Source organism: Columba livia, chromosome 3 (assembly GCF_036013475.1).
Source record: "Columba livia isolate bColLiv1 breed racing homer chromosome 3, bColLiv1.pat.W.v2, whole genome shotgun sequence".
In the NCBI taxonomy this organism is placed as follows: domain Eukaryota; kingdom Metazoa; phylum Chordata; class Aves; order Columbiformes; family Columbidae; genus Columba; species Columba livia.
Window position 1 is genome coordinate 87,277,601 of NC_088604.1, and position 16,597 is coordinate 87,294,197.

General features: G+C 45.8%; 1 protein-coding gene and 1 long non-coding RNA gene across 3 annotated transcripts in view; both read left to right on the forward strand.

Annotated features, from left to right (window-relative positions):
• Nucleotides 1-16,597, forward strand: part of RSPH9 (radial spoke head component 9) — a 161,796-nt gene that overhangs the window by 45,127 nt on the left and 100,072 nt on the right. The gene's annotated exons all lie outside the window — the stretch shown is intronic.
• LOC110359734 (uncharacterized) overlaps nucleotides 6,709-16,597 on the forward strand; it is a 31,629-nt gene continuing 21,740 nt past the window's right edge. Inside the window, exon 1 of the long non-coding RNA XR_010471537.1 lies at nucleotides 6,709-7,079. This is a non-coding gene — a long non-coding RNA (uncharacterized LOC110359734). The remainder of the gene's footprint in view (nucleotides 7,080-16,597) is intronic.

A 16,597-nucleotide genomic window follows, 5' to 3' on the forward strand; every position in this document is an offset into this window, starting at 1 on the left:
AGAATGTATTGCAATAATATTTTATAGTTACACTAAAAAATGTCTAGATAATTCAAATCAAATTTCTGATTGTAAAAAGCAAAAGTGTCAAAACCCCCTTAAGTCTGAATAAGAGAAGGGAATAACTAACGGTTTTTCACCTTGCACCAAAAATGCAGTTCATCCTGCCCAAGCGTCGCGATATGGAAACCCTTCTGCAGAGTGTCTGGTGTCACGAGTCTGTTCGGGTTCAGAGGCTCCCGCGGGCTCCATCTCACCTGCAGGAATGGGGGCTCCTGGTCGAGAGCGGCCACATGCTCGCCAGCAAGAAAGGCCTTGCTGTCCCACGCAGCAAAGGTCGCCCCAAATGCCTGTGCCTGTGGAGAAGTGACAACCAGCTTCTCAAACAGGCTTTAGAGGGTGGAGGAGAATGAGGCTGGGACAAAAATTAATAATTTGAAGTGTGGAGGAGGATGGAAAGTGGCTGGAGATGGCAAGAAGGAAGCCCTGCAAAGAGAGCAGGGCGAGATGGCGCTCGGGTAGGAGAACGAGCGACTCACTGAAAATAACTTGTTTATATTTTTAAGGTTTTCCTATTTTCCCAGTGGATATGGCTATTTGTTTTCAAAGTAAAATAACCAAGTCATAATTTCATTACGTTTTCTTCCAAGATTTCAAGCTAAGTGTAAACAAGAAAAATCCATTGGGAATATTAATCCAACTTCCTTTTTCAAGAGCACTTCAGTTCTCTTTCTCCCCCCACCCCTCTCCTTATGTAATTTCAGTGCTACTGTTCTTATAGCCAGTATCTGTTGACACCAGCTGAAATACCTCAGTGATGGCATTTGTCAGAGGGAGAAGCCTTTGCGATCACTGAAAAACACTTCTGATACAGAAATGATCAAGTTCTGAGATTTTCAGTGTTTACAAAATATTAATGGCTTCTGACATTTTGGGAATGTTCCATATGGGCAAGTCATAGTGATGGAAAACAACTGAACCACTGGCACTGAGATTTGATCTCTGGCAATTAATATTTGGGCTGCATGGGAGAATCATAAGGAACAATAGCTCTGGAACAACACCATGGCAATCAGATCGGCAAACTTCCAAAGCTTTAATTTTTGCAAATGTTAAGTGCCTTTTTCTTATTTTTTTTCCCCAAGCCAGGTGAAGGAGTGACTTCAGAAAAGCAGACAATGAAAAACATTAAATTTGTAAGGCTTGTTTGGCATAAAGATCACAATGTTGAAAGTTCAGTACTAGTGTGCTGAAACACAAGCAGTGTTCATTTGCACTAAATGAAGACAGGAATTTTATCTGGGACGTAACAATAAAATGTTTTAAAATATGTTTATATGTTTCTATAATAAAAATGTCGTGTCTTCAGCTGTTTCCAGGCTGCTTTGTAACGAATGCTGAGTTTGCCTTCAACAACAGACGTGCTTGTAAATGGCAAGGAGGAGCAGGAGAAGACCTGGAATCCTCTGGTTCATTGACATGAGGAGAGTCCTGGGGGTCTTTCACTGGGGAGTCAGGGAAGCCTGGAGCCAGCTGTCTGCGTCGGGGTTTTTATGCTGTTGGCTGCAGCACATATGACCTCGACTCAGTTTCTTTCTTGTTGCCACCAAAGCCTGAGGCTCACCAGAGAGGCCTTGGGACAGCACAGGCAAAACCAGTTATACGCAGTCCTTCCTTCTGGCAAACTGATGCGTGGCTGTAGAAACTGCTGCATTAAATATTTAGTATGGACATCTGTAAGCTTCACAGCCCTGTCTCTGAGTGCTGGAGGATCCACAAGCTCAGCCTCTGATCACTCCTGTTAAGACTGACGTGAGGCTGAGCACAGAGCAGGCTCTGCAGCCTGTTCCGGCCAGAAATCAAACACCTGGGCTTTAAGTGAAGGGGGATTTTTTTAACAAGGCATAGATTCAAGACTGAAATAGTTTGCAGGAGAGAGTGCCAGCTGGGTTTATACTTTGCAAGAAGAGTAGAGGCTCTGTCATAATGATGAACTTTGCAGTCCTCTTGCTCCTCTTCCCATATTTAGCTCAATGAGATCGGAATGGGGGAAACCCATGCTGTGCTCTGATGTTGGACCATGATGGGACGTGATGGAGAGATCTCCAGCAGGGTTTTCCTCTTATGGCTCCTCCAGCCAGATGGCTTCAATCTACTGACCAATTCTCTGTGCTTTGTGTGAGGTCTGTATGTAATTTAAATGGAGCCTGTTCTCAGCTAGTTTTGCCTTTTCTTTGCTCCCCTCCCCCACATACACATACATTCCCAACTGACCGTTTTCATGCTTCCCCTTTTCTCTGGCCATTCAGGGAAATGATGCTGGCACCATATAACACATATATCAGCTGGATTTGCCTCAAAGCCCTTCACTTCTGGAGGCTTTCAGTCATCTAACTCCTCCGAGTATTTCTGAGAAGAGCGTTCACTTAGGCAACTGTGCTGTTGATGTAGCCCTCAGAATGGCATTTCTTTGTGATGCTGCTGTTTTCCAGCTGGTTAGAAGTTTAGAACGCGACAGTTCTTGTACTCACCTATGTTTGCTGCCACCCTGAGTCCTGGCAGATTTGTCTAGTCAACAAAGCACAGTTATCTGAACATCCATTTATTTTTGCATTTTGCAAATCTGGAAAGAAGGTATTTGGTCTCTAGGTGTTTTTTTGTTGTTGTTTGTTTGTGTGGTTTTTTGTTTGTTTTGTTTTTGTTTATTTTTTTTTCATTTACTGGGATTGTTCAGCACAAAAAGGCTCAAATATAATGACAAATAAAAGCAGCAACGGCCCTTCTCACTACATTTTTATCACTTAGCACCAAAATTACACTGAGTAATAGACAATAGGAGACAGTCTTATTAGACAGTCTTCTAAATAGAAGACAGCAGAAGACAATAGAAGAGTGATAACAGCACAAGACAGTAGGACATCCCTGTTTGTTTTGTTTCAGTCATCATCAAGCTTGCTTCCTGGACTGACATGTTGATCAGATGGGCTTAAGTGATGGTTGTTGGTCTATTAAAATGAATTTTACTCAATCCCTAACTGTATGTGCTTTCTGCTTTGCAATCTGTTGCATTGCATTTTTTAGTGAATACTTTCATTAGTCAGTGACCCGACAGAGACTTGGAGGCCTCCTTGCCAGTCAGGTGAAAGCACAATATACTCCTGCATTTCTTACGGATTCCTAATATGAGTCACAGCCGGCTACCTTATCTGGTTAGAGACAGATAAGAGAAAAGGGAATTTCCCTTGGGGAAAGAAGAGCACAAGAGTACTTTCATGACACTTTTCAGTTCTCTTGGTACGTTGGACTTTGGGGTCTACATGGGCCTCTGCCATGTTGTACAGCTCAAAGAGGCCCATTCCGCTGACAACGATTTCCAAAGTGTATTGCAGTGCAGTGCTCCTTCTCTTTTAATTTTATTTCATTTCTGTCAGTTCTTCTTGGGAAAGGCATTCAGTGTCTGTTGGTGGGAGTGATAATGACAAGCAATTCCCATTTTGATATCTGAGACATGGAAATGAACTCCCCGCCTGACCCCAAAGATCCTCGTTTCTGATACCCTGCAGATCTAGTATATAACCAAGAAGTACTCTGACTTCATCACCCCAAAAAACAGAAAAACAAGACTGCTAACTAATCTTGCTGAGTGAATCGGAGAAGAATATGAGCTTGGCATGCAACAAGAAAATGGAGACAGTGCTCGGCAGAGATGAAAGTGAGATACTGATGGTCAGAGTTTAATTGGGTTTTCATAAAACATGCTGTTCTTCACAATTTGGCTGGCGCTTGAGAGTTTTTGAGTCTGGCAAGACAATAAAACTTCAAACCATTTGCTTTGCAACTGGAAAAATGAACCAGAGAGATATTCAGAAGAGCACTAGGACTCTTTGTCTCTTGTATTGAGAAGAAGCAATTCAGCAGTGAGGGAACGAGAGCCTCTTGCAGCCATACAAGCACAGTTTAGCAGTAAATCAGCTCAGCTGCAGTCCTCACCACACGATATTCTTTAGTTGCCACTGGGGAGAATTCTGCTCATCTCCAGACAAGATTTTGACTTGAGTTAATGTTTATTTCCGTTTTTACAGATGTGCTGTCCAGTGATGGATGGGGTGTGTTAACCTTCTACTTTTTCACACCTGGTCCACACCTGTTTGGGATCTCATTCCCTGCCCTACTGGGCAGAAGCTCTTGAACTTTGTTGGATCCTGGATCTCAAGCCAACTGAGGGTGGTGAACAACTTTGAAAATCTTGGCCAGAGGGCTTTTTGTTTTTAAAGTCAGAGAGGTTGATAGGTTTTGTTTTGTTCTTGAGTGAATATTCATTCTCATGACAAAAACATTTCACAATAAGCTGTTCCCTTTTGACAGCTCTTTGGCAGCACATGTGTGAAATGAGTTGTTTTTTTGTAGTCCAGTTCCTAGTGGGCAAGAATATCCCTGTCTCAAAAGGCATTGGACATTTGTGGTGCTCATTGATAGTTTAATCAAAGAAGCTGTGGATTAAATATTCCTCAGAGTCTAAGCCCTCTAGGGAACATAGAAGTTGATCCTCCAGCACACTCTGAAGAAACTTGTTCTTGTCTTGCCTGTGCTGCTCCTTTTGGGTAAGAAGGGGCTTTGGTCTCCAGGGCTGTGGATTCAAGAGCATGAAATTCAATACAAAAACTTTTAAACGAAAAGCAAATGGCATTGTTTAGAATCTTGTTATGGCATGTTTTTTTCATTTGCGCTGTGGGAGCTTTAAATATTAGTATGTGAGCACTAGCCAAATTTAGGTTGGTCAAGACTAGAGAGGAACTGTGAGGAAGTTCAGAGAGACCCAGCTAAGCTTATTGAAAAGGCAGCTCAATGGCAAGATAAGTTCCCTGTAGAATGCCAGAAAATAATGCATGACTGGGAGAGAACTCATTTGCTCAGATATCTTGAAATGCTCTAATTTAATTCTTTTAGTTTAGGAAAAGACCTGAGCCAACACTACTGAGTGTGCTCATCAATATTACTGAGAATATACTTGGGCAGTGTGTGAATGGCAAGTATGTGGAGAGTCACTGTGGTTGTTAATAACATAATTAAAAGCCAGAATAAACAGCATGTTTCAGGCTTTTAAACTAATACCAGTTCAAATTTAGATGATGGACAGGTTACTAAGTGGATTTTACATTCTCCCCTGACTTGTCTGGTAGCTTTTTCTGGAGATGAAAGATGAACTACAGAGACCTTGGGACTGATACAGCAGACTGACACATGTTCCACATCTGCTGTTTTGTGTATGGGCTCAAGGATGTGGCAAGTCAAGACTGAGGTGCATGGAAGGAGCTGTGCCATGAATCTGGCACAAGAACACTTGAGGTGTCATAAGCAAAGGCCAAGGTGTACCAGCAGAGATGGGTTATGGGATCACAGAGCTGAGTTGTGATTAGCTTGTGGGTAGACCAGCATGTCACTGTGGTATCGGGGGCTATTGACCAAGGCTCAAAGACAGCTACTGGGCAATATGTTGTCATCCCAGGGTAGGAATATTAAGGAAGCTGCAGGTCAGTATGAGGAGCATCCACAGAGTTTATTGTGGTGAGCCCAGGGAACAACAGAGAAAGGAGGAGAGTTGCCAGTCAGGAATGAAGGATGTTGGCAGAGCTCAGTATTTGGAGTGATAGGTTAGTGCTAAGGTGCTTTCTTCTTCCTTGTATGCCACTGTATGTCAATCTTTCCTGTTTGTGTGTGTGTGTTTTTGGTTTTTTTTTAAGAGTCTAAATCCCACTGAGTAGCAGGTGATCCTGACTATAACACAGAGGAATAAGCTTGGGAAAGTTTTGTTAAAAGAGAGTAGGTTATAAAAACAACTCTCTCTGCAAGGCTTGAACCCGTCAGCATGACGCTGCTGACGACGCAGCTGGAGGGGAACGTGGCAGACTCCTCAGCCCTGGAGCAGAGCAGCCCACACAGCCTGCAAGTGTTATGGGCCCAGCGTGGGTTTGGGGGAGGTGTGCCTGCCTTGCCAGGTGGGCTATGCATGGAAGTCAGATGCTTAAGTGGCTGTAAGCCTCTAATCAAAGCAATTGTTTGAATCCTGGTTCTGCCAAGGGCTTGAGAAGGGTGAGGAAAGAGCATGAAAGTCCTGCTGGGCTCATCTCCAAAGTACAAGGTGCTTCTGAGTGTCCTCTTCAGGACTATATTGTTAACCCCTTGCAAGATGAAGTAACTTTTTGTAAGGATAGTTCTCTCTGCAAGTCACTGCAGCATCAAGATGTGCTGGTGTCCCATAAAAAACTGCTAGGAAGAAAGTGGCCAAGCGACTGGGGAGGCTTGTGTCACTTAGGCCCAGGATGCCAGTCTGTCCAGGATGTCTTGGTGTCCTGCCCAGGGTCAGCAGCCCTAGAGTAGGGATTGCTGCAAACATTCAGTAGTTGGACTTGAAGATCCTTCTGGGTCCCTTCCAACTCAGGACATTCTATGATTCTGTGATTTCCACACAGACAAATGGACTCTATTCCTGTTGGCTTTGGTCCTGTCTCTTTTGTGCTCCAGAAGGGGAGAATTTACCCTCTGCAGACGCATGGCTTACATGCTTTCCTGGAGCTCAGACAGTCAGCCAAATCAGCAGGAGCTTTTTGGAAATGACAGGAACCAACTGAAGTCAGTTTTGATCTAGCAGGAACTTTACTAAACTAGTCTTGATTAGGAGTTTCTTTCATTAGGCCAAGTCGGTAGGAACGGCAGAGAGCTGCCTGAAAAGGTGTAATTCCTGGTGAGGAGCTCTTGGAAGGAGGCCACCTACTAGAGGAAGGAGTCAGGGCCATGCTGAGTTATGTGATGCTAGAAGGGACTTGTTTCTCAACCAGCTGAACCAGACTAGGCTCTTTAAGTTTTTCTCAGCTTTTCCTGTTGCATACTAAGCCCCTTTCCAAACAAGCAGCAATGGACCTGTAGCTTTTGTGTAAGGACTAGCAGAATCTACTATACCTTTTGTGGGCACCTTGACACCAGACTGGAACCTTCTCTGCTCACAGGTGCTGTGTAATTCCACAGTGTAGTCCTCACCTCAGCTGTATGGAGGCTTCTCTTGATCTTCAGGTATACTGCAGGTAATTATTTCCTCTTGTCCTTAGAGCTGTCTGTTTGGAGAATAGGTGTCATATCATAGCATGACATGTGAATGTATGCAGTGTCATGTTGTGGGATAGTGGGCATGCCACGTTTCTAACCATGCAGGATCATATGTGAGCATGCCCTTGTGTCTGTCTGTCAAGACAGCTCACCCTTTCTCCTGGGTTTATTCTGCTTCCTGTTTCCTGGGCTGTTACATCCTGATGATGGCATAAATTTTCTGGAGATGCTTCCAGACTGTCCTTCTTCTAATGCAGCATCTGATCCGTGTTCCTAGGTGACAAGCTGAGGATGCTGTCCACCTGGGTTCAATTCTCTGTTTTACCACAGACTTTCTGTGAGACCTTGGCAAGTCATGAAGTGATGTTGATGTGATAAAAACATGTTCCAACATGTTTTCCTTGTGACCAATCAAGTGACGCATTTTTAGAAGCAAAACTCAAACTCCAAGAGAACAGCAAGGATAAGCTGTTGCATGCCGGCCATCCATGAAGTACAGAGTACCTATATGTGGTCTGTGTGATTGTGCTTGAGAAATAATAGCTTAGAGTAATTATGGAATGATCAAGAGCATAACTACATTGGCAGAGCCACCTAGTGGGAATATGCTCCACATGTCTTGAAATCTTTCTGCTGGGCTGGGCTTCATTTACTGCCTCCTGTCTTCCCAGCCTAGGGCCATTCCTTTGTTTACCCAGTGACAAAAATGAGGACAGTATAGGATTGCATCAGTTTAAATGCATCTACATGAGGGTTTTTGCTGGCACAGTTATATCAGCAGCTCTCTCTGGCGGGATGAGCTTTGCAGTGTGGGACAAGCCTTAATCTTTGAGTTCCTCAGGGACTTAACCATAACTCGGACATAATTGTGCCACTCTTCCCTGTAGGTCTGTATGAAGATGAACACATTGAAATGAAGAGTTGCACAAGCTGTAGCTGAAGGAACCATTGAAAAGCTTTGATAAATAGAGTATCGTTCCACCAAGATTTCATAAGGTGGTTTGAAACATGTGCATTTGATAAGTCGAAGTGAAAACATGCACAAAGTGGAGAGGTAGATCAGTTCGACATTTCCGTAATTCTAGATATCCTTTGCAATGCTACTAAAGATACCCATGTTTATATACAAGGTAGGAAAATATAAAACAGGAGAGCATTACAGTGATCTGTTTACTTTTAGCTACACACCCTGCTTGCACAGTGTTTTGGTCATTGGTTCTCAGTCTTGTCTCTCAGACAGAGTAAAATCATTGAACTGAGGGTTCTTAAGGGGCAAGTGTGGATAATGACACTTTACTGTAAATTCAAGGGCTTTCGGCTGATCTTTGTTAGTTTCTGCTACAGGGCCAGTAGTTCTGAGACTTAGTGAGCAATTTGGTCTCTCTCAAAACAAAATTGTGAAATTGATCCAACTCTGTTCTTGAAAGCTTCTGCGGGTGAAAGGACTGTGACCTGATCCATTCCTCCACAGGTCAGACTCTGTTATAGGAGCTTTTTCCAGTGTGGCTTGTAAAAGCATCTCCTTCTCTTGGCCCGAAAGCTGATGGCCCAGTTGACCCACCACTTTTGGCTTTAGGAAGGGGCCCTGATCCCACTGGTTTCAGAAACAAACATTCCTTGTGGCTGCTTCTCTGAAGTCAGCATTTCACTTCAATGCATACTTGGCCATATACTTTAAAGTAGCTTTTTTTTTTTTTTCCCTCCTCTCTCTCTTCCAGCTATTAGAGCACAAGAGGTTCAGAATGTCTGGTAATGCAAGAGCAATGTGATGCCAGGGGCTCCATTGCTGGCAGCATAGTGTAAACATGCTTATCTTGTAAGCTGGTAGCAAAAGAAATTCTTAGAAAGCCAAGGAAAGACTACCTGGAAAAGTAACAAAGGTGTTAGATGTGGATGAGCCACCTTCCTTTTTGCAGCTCTCAAAATGAATCCTTCTCCTGCAAGGTAGTTAGGGCATTTTAGGGAGTGGTAAGTGAACCACACCTCTTCTTCCAAATTCTTCTCACTGACCCACCATTGGGCCTTAATTCTGCCAAGGAAAAATCTTTTAAAGTTCAGTGTCAACAGGCAAGTACTGTCTGTTCTCTGTAAGGACAACATGTATCTGAGGCATCTAAAAATACCATTCTATGTTGAGAACTAGAGAATCTGTGTCCTCTGTAAGGACCTGAGTTACAGAGAGTAACTAAAATCAAAATGTATTAGCTTTGTCCAGTAGTTAATTGCTGTTAGCAGTTTTCAGAAAATACTTGTTTTAAGTCTTGGTTTCCTGAATTGATATATCTGTCTGTCCACTTACCTGTCTACCTCTACTGGGCATGCACGATGTGATGGTGAAGAACACAGACCCTGCGTTAGTTTTCAAGGTAGATTCTTTGCATATGAGCAGTGCCTGTAACAGACAGCTGGGGACAGATCATCGGGAAGACAAATGTAACTTCCTTGTCATATGGGACAGACGTGAGATATATGGGATAGTCTTAGAGTCAGAGGGTGCTAAGTGCAGTTTTCTCTTATGTTGCTGTTCACTGTCCCTTTGCACTCAATAGTCCTGACAACATGCATTAAGTTATGCAAAATGGCAGGCATGGAAAAAAGACTGATGAGTGGTATCTTGTTTCCAGGCCGTTTGTTCCAGCCCAGGAGTCTTTCCATGTCATCTAATTCCCTGTGTTTTTATAAATTGCAGAGAGGAACTGAACTGTAGCATACAAGTCACGTTGTTGCTTCCCCCCTCCCCCCCCCAATAGTATACAGTATACACTGGATTATGACATGAGCTGCAAATGCTCTGTAAAGGGATTTTTGCCCTTTAGTACAAAGATTTCAGCCTGTGCCCCAGTACAGCTCTGCCTCTGTCTTCTAATGGGAGGCCTCAGCACGGGGAAGCACGTCCTAGGAAGGCAGAACAACAGGGCGGGAATTGGTCAGATGCAGAGGAGAGCGGCTGGATGCTAATGGCCAGATAGGCTCTGACAGCCTCACACCAATGGGCCACTCTTCTCTACAGGGAGTTTACGAAGCCTTGGCCTGTGTGGCCACCTCCACTTACGAATGAAAATCAAAACCAGATTGATGTCCCCCTCCCAACAGCAGCTGCCTGTTTCGTTTTTTTTTTTTTTCTTGCATAAATTGTGCTCCCCTGCCCCTCTCCAGGGGAGCTCCATAAAATAAATGGATTCATTACATGCGGATTTCCTTTTCCTTCTTCTCTGGAGAAACAAAGAGCCTATTAGACACAATATGGAAATGCACATACGCATGCACGCACGTGCAGACAACATGAAAATGTGCACGTGCACATGCAGTGTATAAGCTCCCTACCATCTCTGTACCCAGATAGTGCTATAAAATATGTGCAGAAACCCTCTTCTCCTTTACATACACAGATCTGCAGAACACACAAGCCTGTATTCATTTGCACAGATCTGCAGCTTAAATTCTATGCTAACAAGGACAGGAAAGCCCAGGGCAAATTACCTCCTCCCAGAAGATGCAGCACGGAGAGTGAGCTGAGTGGGGGTTGCTTGCTTTCACCAAAGCCTCCCCCGGTGCCCAGGACCTGTGTTTTAACCAACAACATAAGTGCCTGTCCTTCTCAGAGCAGGGCTTGCAACAGGCTGCAAGCAAGGGAGGTGGTAACCACAGGAGCTGGGAGGCTGCCAGGTCTCCCTCCAGCTGAAGTGGAGGAGGAGGGATGAAGGTAGGGAAATGGTTGGGAGCTCTTCATTCCTCTCATCTCCAGGTGGCGGCAATACTGGCACAGGAAAGAGCTGGAAAAACACACCTTTCCTGGAAAGCTCTGCCTGTGGGCAGTAGCCACAGATGCACATCCTACACACCTGCACACCGGGGTGAGTGACACGCTGGAAACCCCTCACTGAGCATGTTATACGAAGTTAGGAGGTGCATCTATTCACCTTCAAGATGCTGCCATAAGATGTTGGCCCCGGGACAAGACTGTAGTATGTGGGTATGTTCACATTGTATGCTAAACCTGGGTCAGAGCCTGGGTTTGAGCACTAACTTGCTTCCAATGCGAATTGTGAATGCCCTAACCCTCAGGTTCAACTCCCTCCAACTTCAGTCAGAAAGCCTTCGGCGGTCTGAAAGCCCAGCTTCAACAGGGTGCTGCGCTGTAGAAACAAGAACCAAATTACAACAGCACTGGGAAGCTGGTGGTAACATTTACCAGCTCCTGGTTACCTCTACTCACCTGACTGGGGAGCCAGGAATGGAGCAGAGGTGAAAGAGAAGAGCTGCTTTCTCTCCCTGGACCCAAGGGATGCTGTGCCTTGGGGCAAGGGGGAGGGATACAGAGCTCAGCTGGAGGGTGGGAGCCAGGCACGATGGTGACTTTTGCTGGATCAAAGCCCAGGACCACACTAAGGACATGCCAATAGTGCCTGAACTGGACCGAGCTCTGCCAAAGCTCTGGTGTTTGAGAGAAGGATCTGAACATCAAACTCCTTTTTCATCCAGAATCTGTACTACTGTGGAGCTCTTTTTAGCCTTTTAGCCTTTTTAGGAAGCAGTGGTGTAAATTTAGGAGGTCATAGCAGGAGGCTGGAGGCAAGAGAGACCCATTCAAAATCGAGGAGTGGGGAGAGCAACGTTGCCAGCAGAAGGAGTTCAGATACACAATCCAAGACCCAAATCTCTCAAATCATAAATGTCTCAATAGTGTAAGAAGATACTGGTGTTTTTCTCAGGCATGCAATATTGGGCTTTTGGGTTACATTCAGGCTCTATTGCTAGCTTTTCCTGGCAGCTTTGAAGGGCAGGAACTTTCGTTTATAAGATGTATGTTTTCACATAATGAATGAGTCTGAGAGCTGGAGCTTTAAAAAAACCCAATAACTCAAATGGGATGTCTGATGAAATCTAGAAATTCAGCAGCATGGGGGGAGACAGAATAGCTGTGACTGAGAGAAGCTAGCAAGAACTAAGATGTGAGGGAGCTTAAAGCATTTCATATTGCCTTAAATTCAGTATTCTAAGTCCCAAGGTTTCAGACATCTCAAGACAGACCACAAAAATTTGTGATAACTTTAAAATAATGATCTTTTGTAAAAGAACAAATTCTTCATTTTCTCTCTTTGCCTCTTGATTTCTGAGCCTTAGAGTTGCCTTCGAATTGTGTTTTGTAGTTTTCCCAATGGTGTACAGGACTAAAAACTTCTCTCTTGTAGAAAACATGTTTTCCACCTAATCATCTGTCATCGGGGTCTGGAGCTTTAAGGAAAGACAGGAACAGTATAATGAGATCCACAACCCATCACAAGCATTGGCAATGCTACTTCAAATGGCTTCACTTCACTGCTGTCTGCAAGAACTTTGTATACGCAAATATGGAGATTGCAATCTTGACCCTGGAAATGCTGGAGCCTTGAAATGGCCAAAATGGGTGAGACCCAAAATCCATTTATTCCAGATCCTGTCTCTGATGCTCTGATGTTGTCTCTGATGCCTTTGCCAGATGCTTCAGGGGAAGGTGCAATAGCTTTGCAGTAGGCAGATGTAGCATAATCTGTTCCACGCTTTCTGGTTCCTACCCGTGAAGAAACGGGATTGGGACCAGAAGTACGAATTTCAACATATTTTCCAAAATATTGATAGGTATTTTTTTTTCCTTCTTGTGCACATAATTTTCCATTATTTTTGTAAGGCTTGCTAAATTGTTGACCTCCCCATATTATTGTGTTAGGGATAGCTTCGTGCAATTACAGATGATGCAAAGGAAATTATTGACTTTGATGAAGTTTGGACTGGTCACTTCTTCATCTTATTGAATGTCTTCACCCTTATGTGTCCAAGGACAACAGCAACACACGTTTTTCTCTCTGCAAGCATTTTGCATGCTTTTATCAGGATGCCTTCTGGTTGCAAGAATGCATAGTGCTGGGGATTTATGGTCAGTCGATCTCTTTGCTTGAGTCTCCCATGTACTTTACCTGCTTTCTTTTACAGATCCCACTTCCCCCTGGGTGTTTTTCCCTCCCTGCATTTGTTACCTGGTAGCTGAGATACTCAGCTTGGATTGAAACAACCTCTGGTGTGTTCCCTTCTATGACCTTCCGCATCACCATCTACTCTGTTTTAGATTCTAAGCTCTATGGTAGGAATGAGTTTCTGTCTATGTATGTTGTGTCTGCAAACCGTGATTTCAGCTGGAACCTCTATGCTCAGCTGTAGTGGATGCAGCAATTACTAATGATTTACACTTAAACCGACCCTCTTGCCAGTCAGCAGCTCTTGGGGAACCTCTAATGTTCTGCCATTCACAGGGTTGAGTTGAGAACTCCTTCTTGGTGACCTGGTGGCCAGGCTTGGCAGTGGGGCTTGTCTCCAGAGCACAAGGAGACCAGTGACTTGGAAGGGACTCAGCGCTCCTGATTCTCCATGGGAAAGCATAGTGCACACTGTTCTCTCTAGAAACAATCCTGCCTCTGTCTCCCTGGTTTGCCCCTTATCTCTGAGGACATTTGTATGCAAATAGGATCAAAGACTCAGAGATAGACTGCCTGCATATTCACCGACAGGCAGTGACAGGCGTGCACTTCAGAGCAACTGTCCTCAGCTCACAAGTGAGTGAGGAGGAGGGATGGATGCAGGGCATCAAGCCCTGACCCTTCTCTGACAGTCACCCCTCATTCTTACACTCAGAAGGCACTTGCTGCCATTTGTTGAACCAATAGCTCCCCTTTGAATGGAAAATCCAGCTGGAGATGTGCCTGTGATATCTGACACTGGTAATTCATGGTATGTTGGCCGGTTCTGCAAATTGGAGTGGGAGCACAAACAGCCCCTCATGACTCGCCAGCCACGTGTGGGGTTCGGTAGTCACACTGTGTGTGGGCTCCTCAGAGAGGAGAAACCTTGCAAGCAGCAATGGGACTATGATGAGGGTGAGAGCTGGGGATGAGGAGAGATGACAGTTTCCCTGTTTGGATCTGAACGAAGAGGCAGGTGAAGTTTGTTAACTTGCAGATTTGCTCATGCCCAGGAGCTGGTGGGGATTTGGAGGTGAGGAGCTGAGCAGCTGGCAAGAGAGATGGTCTGCTGGAAGGAGGGAGAAAGATTTTATCTGTGCTTGTGTGCGGCCTTTTCAGATTTCTCCTCACTGCAGTCTGCCTCCAGGGACTGGGACTGCAGCTTCCACCGCAGAGTTCAGGCTGAGCTTCCTCTTGGAGAATAACTTGTGGCTTTGATCAGCCGTAGCCATGTGCCTCCATCTCTGCCTGCTCCCCGGTTGTGGAGTTTGGCTGTTCAGACAAGTGGAGGCTCAGCTGGGTAGATGGAAGTCCTGCTGCTGTGACAGCCTTACCAGAGTCAGGACTTGCTCTCAGGGCAAGGAGAACTATGCTGCCAGGCCAAATTGCCTCTGCTGTGAGATGTGTGTTCACTTCAGTACATTGCCTCTGCTGCCCAGACCACCCCACAAGTCCCTGCATGGGAAGAAAGGGCCAAAGGAGCCTTGGACACAGCAGCGTCCTGGCTTTCAGGGGAGGCCGGTCAGGTTCTCAAGGGCAGGACAGGGACGCATATGACCAAGACAGCGGGAGTGGAATGTGCTGCATTTGCCAGCCTCCGTCTTCTAAGCCTGGCCCACTGAAGGAAGAAGAACACTCCTCCTGCTCTGTGTTTTTCAGGTACTGCCAGGTTACCCGTCTCCAGTCACTCCTTCCTCAGCAGCTGGGGCATATAGCAATAGAATCTGTCTGTGTTTCAGGCAGTGCTGTTTTGGGGTTAATCTATCGCCTGTCCCAGCTGGTGATTCCTTGGAGAAGGAGGACGTAGACATGATGGCAAGATAATATTCAGGGTGTTTACAGTCCATGAAGATCTCACCTGCCCATCACGTGCACTACACCATGGTTTAGCAGGTCTCAGGAGTGCATGTTGGAAACAACTCCTAGGTTGTCTTCTTTGGGCTACAGTGCCCATTACTCTAATACTTGGGCACTACTTCAGTTGTTGAAAGTATGAAGCTTCAAAGGTTAGAGCTCCTACTCGCCTCTGGGTGAGCTCACCAGCCCTGCCTACATCCAGACACAAAGCCATGCCTATCCTCTGGTTTGCAGACAGGATATTTTCTCCCAGTAGTGGAGGTTTGAAGGTAGACTCAGCTCTGGCAGCCTGCACAGTCTATTAAAAACCAGCCTTATAAAATATGAGCTAGGAAGCAAAACCCAGCGACATAAGAGAAAGAGAAGGAAACCACCAATTAGGAAAAGCCCCCAAGGGGATGCTTTCTCAGGAGCCAGGAGGCACTCTGCCAGCAGGGCTTTTGGAGCGGAATGGGGGCGGCTGGGGAGGGCAGAGCCGGGATAGCTGCCTTGCACAGAGCCTTTCTGCAGTCAGGAGGCATGGTCCTGCAGCCCAGGAGCTGCTGCGCCCCAAGCAGGGCAGTGAGGGATTGCTCCCCGTCTGGGCGAGGGCTGGAACTCAGGAGTGGGAGGAAGAGCAGGCAGAGCACCAGGAAGGTACAGCCCCCCTTAGCCTATGGCAGCCAGCTAGTGATGGGGAATTCCTTCCTCCGGGAAGTGCCTTTGCCACGGAGCAGCCTGGAGCAGCTTGCAAAGCTCTTCTGATAGCCAGGTTTCCTGCAGAATGGCAAACACGTGCCTGACCACTGGGCTGCTGCAGGCAGGCAGAGGCTCTGGGGCCTTGCATTGAGCAGAAACAGGTTCCCCTCTGCAAAACGAACCCACAGCAGCTGTCCAGCTCCAGAGATGGCCTCTTACACCAATAGGTGTGTGTTGGTAGAGAAAAAGGACATGAGGTCTGAGCTTTGTTGTTTGTGCATCCTTCCCTGGTAAAAGCCAGTGGATGATTGTTTAGTTCTTGGCCTGCTGGGTGAACACTGAAGGCTGAATGATCAGGATGTGGCTTGTGGACCAATACCATGTGCTTTCTGATGGAAAGAAGAAAACTGGGTGTGCAGTATGGCTTTTATTTGCTCCTGTCTATCTTTTTCTCAGTCTTCCTGGAAGTGCCAGCTTCTTCCCAGCTTAGGGACCTACTTAGGCAATGGGATCTGAGGGGACAATGAGGTAAAATACTTGCTTAGGGCCACTGGGTGCTGCCTACAGGGACTGTGCAGGCCGTGTGAGGAGAAGGGCCTCCAGCAGGCAGCCTGAAGCACCTGAAAGCCCATCTGCTTTTCAGGGCGCTGGTGGGCATTTTGTAGGAGGTTTAGGTCCCACTGTTTTCTCAGCAATGAAGTGGCTCATCAGCTGGCTGCCCAGACAGTTTTCAACATCTGTGGTCACCATTTACCACCCTGGTAGTGGGCACCTGCCTGATCTTTGCAGGGGTTCAACACTTTACTTCAGCTCTTTTAGGTCTGGGTCTGTGCTTTGGCAGTGGCTCAGCCATCCTCACTGACCCCCTGAGTGACAGGACACGAACGGTGCTTCAGGCCAGATGTGGCAGGCGAGGATCGCTGCAGTGATAATGAGCACAGTGGTGACCCAGAGCACTGTGGACAATG